The sequence below is a fragment of the Desmodus rotundus genome, chromosome 2, assembly GCF_022682495.2.
Source record: "Desmodus rotundus isolate HL8 chromosome 2, HLdesRot8A.1, whole genome shotgun sequence".
In the NCBI taxonomy this organism is placed as follows: domain Eukaryota; kingdom Metazoa; phylum Chordata; class Mammalia; order Chiroptera; family Phyllostomidae; genus Desmodus; species Desmodus rotundus.
This window is the reverse complement of record NC_071388.1, coordinates 7,676,124-7,682,838: the sequence shown is the minus strand read 5'-3', so window position 1 is coordinate 7,682,838 and position 6,715 is coordinate 7,676,124.

The window sequence follows — 6,715 nt, the reverse complement described above, 5'->3', positions numbered from 1 at the left end:
CGCCCCTCCATCCTTGCCCGCCCCCGGCGGCGGAGAAACGAAAGTCCAACATGGGAAAAATCCGAGGGGCCGAAGGCTCAGAAACGAAACTGAACTGCCTCCGCTGAGCCTGCCCTAAGCTGCAGCCTCCCCAGGCTCTCCAAGGGTGCCCCAGGCACCAGAGCATCCACAGCTCTGGGTGTTTTCGGGGAGTGCAGATTCTGGGCCTCATTCCAGACCTACCGAATCAGAAACTGGCGCTGGGCCCAGTAGCCTGATGATTCTGCTACGCTGTTGGGAGAACCGCTACTCTAAAAAGCCTTGAGTCATCCAAAGATGAACATAGCCTTGAACCTGGAGGGTGCCTTAACCACCCCCCCCCCCCCCCCCCGGTCTCTGAACAGTTGCATTGACAGTAATTGGGGGTTTTAAGTTCCTGTGGGAGGTTCCCCGTGATCATTCCAGCATCAACAGGGATTCTCAAGCATTTTACATTAATGGAGTTTCCCCCGTCGCCCTGTCCCTGCTGACCCACGTCATCTTCCTTCTCTCTCCATTCTTGTACACCTCAAGGCTCCCTGGCTCATCTGATTTCTCTGGGGTGGAAATGGCTGAAAAGTGGGGACGGAGGTCAAGCTGACCCACGAGTGGCATTCCTTGTGCCAACTCAGTGAGTGGGGAGTGACATTTCTCTTTGGAAAAGGTATTTTCTACCCCCATTCTCCTTAGCTCAGACAACAAGATTCCCCCAAGACTCCTGTGATTAGGAAGGGTTACCCCCACTCCACTCAGAGAGCCCAAACCAGGCCTAGCTCCAAGTCTTGGGGTCAGGAAAAGCCTGGATGGAACCAAATTCAAAGTGGTTGCCTCCAAGAGAATGGGAAGAGGCCCCATAGCACAGCCTGGGGTCCCACCTTGTCCTGCAGGGTTCACTGCTGGGGTCTGGGCAATGCCACCCAGGGTGGCCTGGTGGGACAACACATGCTGTCTCAGGAATTAATGAGAAACCTTTGTCCGACCACTCAGGGGGCAGGGAGTGGGGGTGGAGGGGGGTTAGGGGGCAGGACTTTTCCTCTGTGCTAAAAGAAATTAACACATTTTCTCCCGCCTTTTAAGTTTTCTAGCTGGGCTAAGGCAGATTAACAGGAGAAAATCAAATTCTAGTATGTGGGCATGGGGAATTCACATATGCATGAAAATGCCAGACAGCTAGGTAACATTGGGTATATACGACATTTTGGAAAAAGGGGAAGAGGAGAATAGGTGATTAACGGGTAGTTGAGAAAGAGCGGAACACAGGTGGCTGCTGAAATACAGGAGAAAGTGGGAGCAAGGCGGGCCTGGGCTGGACACTTTACTCCCACAGACATGTGACACTGCCTCTTCCAGCAGCAGGAGTCTCTCCCTGTGACTCCTGTTAGGGAGTGAAATGAGAAAGAGCCACCGCCAGCGCCAGGAGCCAGGAGTTGGCAGTCAGGTGAGGTACCTGAGGAACAAAATTTAAGGAGCCGCCTCTAAGTAGGTGCAAATGCCTGCTTAATTATGGTGCCTCCCCAGGCCTTTGCACCTCCCGGTTTCTAACATTCGGATTATATGGCAGTTCCTTGAAGAGCCCAGGCCGAGTGTCTGGCCTGTGATTCAGTAATCATATAGCAATAGTTGTCAACCAATGGCTGTCGGTACCTTTCAATGCCAACAGGAATTTCCAATTTGGGGTGCAGTGACGAAGAAAACTGTATTCTGTGCAAACAGCTCAATTGTGATACAGCAGGGCTGTGAGGCAGCTCCACAGCGCTGCTACAGCTCAGCTATGAAGCAGCACCGCTGCGGGACAGCAAGACCTGGAGCAGGCCCTCAGCGGAATGGTACGAGGGGGACCAGGCCCCTCTCTGGTTAGACAGCTCTGCTCTGCTCTTCCCTTTGCGGCACTGGGCCCATTTCCAGAACACAGCTCCCCTCTGCCCTTCTCTAGGCCGAGTAGACTTGCTCCATGGGAGCCCCATGGTCCCTTCCCACCTCCAGTCCTCAAAACATGACCGGTTTACACTGCATTGGCCTCTGTGACTGTGAACGCCAGGCTGTCAATGGGGCAGGAACAGATGTGTGGTGTTCACTGTTGCACTTGGAATCCAATTTATTTTCAAGCATAGTGTTCAATAAGTGTTTCTAGAATGAATGAATGCATGCATGCATGCTTGAGTGAATGAATGAATGATGAGTAGGAGGACTCGCTCTGGGCATGCAGAAGGGGTCCTCGGGTGACCTCCGGAGAATTTCCCTAGGCCAGCCTCTCCTCCACCATTTCCCGTTTCCTACTTAACTTAGATTCGGTTTCGGTTTCCTTTCCTTGGTTACAGGCAGGAAGGTCAGATTGGAGACGCTCTAGTTTTCTAAGCCCAGGGCCCGGGGCTGGCTGGCAGAAGGCGGCAAAGAGAAGGAAGCGGGGGAGGTCCCTGGGGAGGGGGCAGAGCCGGGAGGAGAAGGGGGCGGCTCTGGGTGGTGGAATGGGCGGGGCCCGGGGCAGAGGGGAGGTGGGCTGGGGAAAGCAGGGAACCCGGAGAAGTTTGCCGGCCTGAGAAGTCGCTCAGGTGTCAGGCGGAGCCTGGACACGGTTTTGCTGGTGCCCCGGGGAGTGGGGGGGGGGGGGGGCGGTCAGAGGGGTCTCGGGACTGCGGGGCAGACCTTAACCCCCAAACAGTGTGCGCACGTCTGTTGGTCTGGCCCACGGGCAGAGCAGCGCGCTCCCGCCCTCTCTCGCAGACGCAGCACCGCCAGTCCAGGGTCAGGTGTGGTTTGCCCCGTTTCGTTTCCTCCTCTGTGTCTGTGACCTCGACCAGTGCTTCTCAAAGGGTAGTCCCGGGACCAGCAGCATTGGCTTCAGATCTGGGGCCACCCCAAGACAATTGAATCAATTCTCATTTTAAGGGGATTCTCCCGGTGATTCATTAGCAATTCACGAGAAGCCTGGTGTCTGCAAGGTTGCTGTTGCCTGGTCTTCTAGGTCCAGGCCCGGCTTTGGCTTTGCCTTCTTGTCTGACACCCGCGCGCCCCCCTCCCCCGCCCAGTAAGGAGCTGAGCTGAGGGCCAGGAGCCCTGGCTTGGTGTACACGTGGCCCAATGTGCAGTCATTGGGGGAAGACTAGTGGCCATTCCAAATCGTTTTTCTGGGACAGAGCCACCTGTTCTGGCATTCGCCTGGTGATAAGCATATTGTAAAAGTTTCTTTTTTCTCCCTGACAGGTGAGGCTCAGTGGGTTGGGCATTGTCCTGCAAAATGAAAGGTCGCAGCTTCCATTCCCAGTCAGGGCACATACCTGGGCTGCGGGTTTGGTGAGGGAGTATGGGGACACGTAAGAGAGGCAACAGACAACCAACCAAACGACCTTCCTCTCCCTTTCTTCCTCTCTTCCCCTCTCTCTAAAAATAAATAAATAAAATCTTTTAAAAAGTGTATTTTTCATATGGTGAAGGCAATAGCATGCCTCACCTGCCTTTCCAGGATCTCTCCCCAGGGGGTTATGGGAATTGGCCCAGCCTGTTCTTTCTATCAATTCTTTAAATTCCAGCTCAGGCTGTTTCATGCCCCCTCTGCTGCAGCTGGGCTCCATGTTTTATAGGTTCATGGAGAGACCCCAGTGCAATATCTCTGTATTAAAAATGCCACCTTTTGGTTGTGGAGCATCTGCGGAGTACCGACCCCGTCGGGCACTGGGCTAATTTCTCTACGCACACGCTCTCCAGTATCACAAAAACCAGTCGAATAGGATATGGAGACTCAGAGAGATGGATTCTTCTGCTGAACGTCACACAGCTAGTGAGGAAAGGAAACTGGTCCTGTTGACCTTAAAAAAAATAGCCAGATAGTTTTCCAGCAAAATGGATTCATTTGGGAACAACAAAGAATTTCAATTCAGGACATGCCGTCCAATGGCAAGTCATGTGCAGGCCCAGAGGACCAAGGAGAGGAACATTGCTTTACAGAGAAAAGGAGGGCATTCAGAGGGGCTGTTGTAAGCAAAGAGTCCCCTGGAGGAAACTAGGGGTTTGTCTGAAGTGTAGTGGCTTTTCATTGGCTAAGTGGTTGCCAGGCAAACAGATCCTCCTTTCTCCTGCTGGAGTAGTAGAGCAGAAAACATCTTCTTGCTGGAGGTAGGAAGTAAGGTCTTTTCCTGTTTGAGGTAATTGGCCATGAGAGGTAGAGCATAAGAGCTTCCCCTATAGCCCTTCCCTTTTCACATTTTCATGTGGTCCTGTTCTCTCTGCTGCCATTGCAATTACCTGCCAGCCATTTCTCATTGCTCCAAAAAACACTTCTGAAGTGTCTGCTATATGTCAGGTACCATTATAGGAGCCTACTGCTTTTGCATCAACAAGGATATTGTGGCATTGCACATTGTCCTAGGTCAAATGGACTTAACTGATATATATATATATATATATATATATATATATATATATATATATATATATATATATATAGAGAGAGAGAGAGAGAGAGAGAGAGAGAGAGAGAACCTTTCATCCCAAAGAGCAAAATACACATTCTTTTCTAATGCATGTGGAATATTTTCAGATAGATCACATGATAGGACACAAAACAAGCCTCACCAAATTCAAGAAAATTGAAATCATATTAAGCATCTTTTTAGGCCACAAGGGCCTGAAACTAGAAACCAACCTCAAGGAAAAAACTCAAAAACACTCAAATTCATGGAGATTGAATAGCGTGCTATTAAACAATGAATGGGTTAAGAATGAGATCAAGGAAGAAATCAAAAAGTTTCTGGAAACAAATGAAAATGAACTCACAACAGTCCAAAACTTATAGGACACAGCGAAGGCAGTCCTGAGAGGTAAATTCATAGTGATACAGGCCTACCTAAAAAAGATAGAAACATTTCAAATAAACAGCCTAACTCTGCACCTACAAGAACTGGAGGAACAACAACAAACAAAGCCCAGAGCAAGTAGAAGGATTGAAATAACCAAGATCAGAGCAGAATTAAATGACATAGAGACTAAAAGAACAACTCTAAGGATTAATAAATCCAGGAGCTGGCTCTTTGAAAATATAAACAAAATCAACAAGCCTTTAAACAAACTCATCAAGAAAAAAAGAGTGAAGACCTAAATAAACAAAATCAGAAATGAAAGAGGAGAGATTACAACTGATATCACAGAAATACAAAGGATTGTAATAAATTATTACAAAGAACTACATGCCAAGAAATTTGAAAACCTAGGTGAAATGGACAAATTTCTAGAAAAATGTAATCTTCCAAAACTGAATGAAGAAGAAGCAGAAAGCCTGAACAGACCAATAAAAAGCTGATGAAATCCAAGCAGTAATCAAAAAACCACTGGCACACAAAAGCCCTGGACCAGATGGTTTCACAGGAGAACTTTACAAAACATTTAAAGAAGAACTAACCCCTATCCTTCACAGACTATTCCAAAAAAATCCAAGAAGAGGGAAGACTCCCAAACTCTTTTTTGAAGCCAGCATAATCCTAATCCCCAAACCAGATAAAGACACAAGAAAGAAAGAAAACTACAGGCCAATATCACTGATGAACACAGATGCTAAAATCCTCAACAAAATATCGGCAAATCGCATCCAGCAATACATTAAAAAGATCGTACACCATGATTGAGTGGGATTCATTCTAGGGATGCCAGGATGGTGCAATATTCACAAATCAATAATTATAATACAGCACATAAACAAAAGGAAAGATAAAAATCACATGATCATATCAATAGATGGGAAAAAGCATTTTATGATGTACAGCACTCATTTGTGATAAAAACACTCAGCAAAGTGGGAATAGAGGGAGCATTCCTCAATATAATAAAGGCCATATATGAAAGACCTACAGCTAACATCATACTCAATGGGTAAAAACTTAGAGCTTTCCCACTAAGATCAAGAACAAGACAAGGATGTCCACTTTCACCACTTCAACATAGTATTGGAAGTCCTAGCCACAGCAATCAGACAAGAAAAAGAAATAAAAGGCATCCAAATTGGAAAGGAGGAAACAGAACTGTCATTGTTTGCAGATGACATGATAGTGTACACAGAAAATCCTATAGAATCCACCAAAAAACTATTCCACCTAATAAGTGAATTTGGCAAAACAGTGGGATACAAAGTCAATACTCAGAAATCAAAGGCATTTTTGTATACAAACAATGAAATATCAGAAACACAAATCAGAAAAAAAAAACCCATTTGATATAGCAACAAGAAAAATAAAGTACCTAGGAATAAACCTAACCAAGGAGGTAAAAGACCTGTACTCAGAAAACTGCACAACACTGGGGAAAGAAATTAAGGAACACACAAACAAATGGAAGCATGCACTGTGTTCATGGATTGGAAGAATTAACATCATCAGAATGTCCATGCTACCCAAAGCAATTTATAGATTCAACGCAACCGCTATTAAAGTACCAATGACGTATTTCACAGATATAGAACAAACATTTCAAAAATTTATATGGAACCATAAATGACCCTGAATAGCCACAGCAATTTTGAGAAAGAAGAACAAAGTAGGCGGGATCACAATATCTGATATCAAACTATATTACAAGGCCACAGTAATCAAAACAGTCTGGTAGTGGGATAAGAACAGACACATAGATCAATGGAACAGAGTAGAGAGCCCAGAAATAAACCCAAGTCTATATGGTCAATTAATATTCGACAAAGGGGACAGAAGCATAAAAT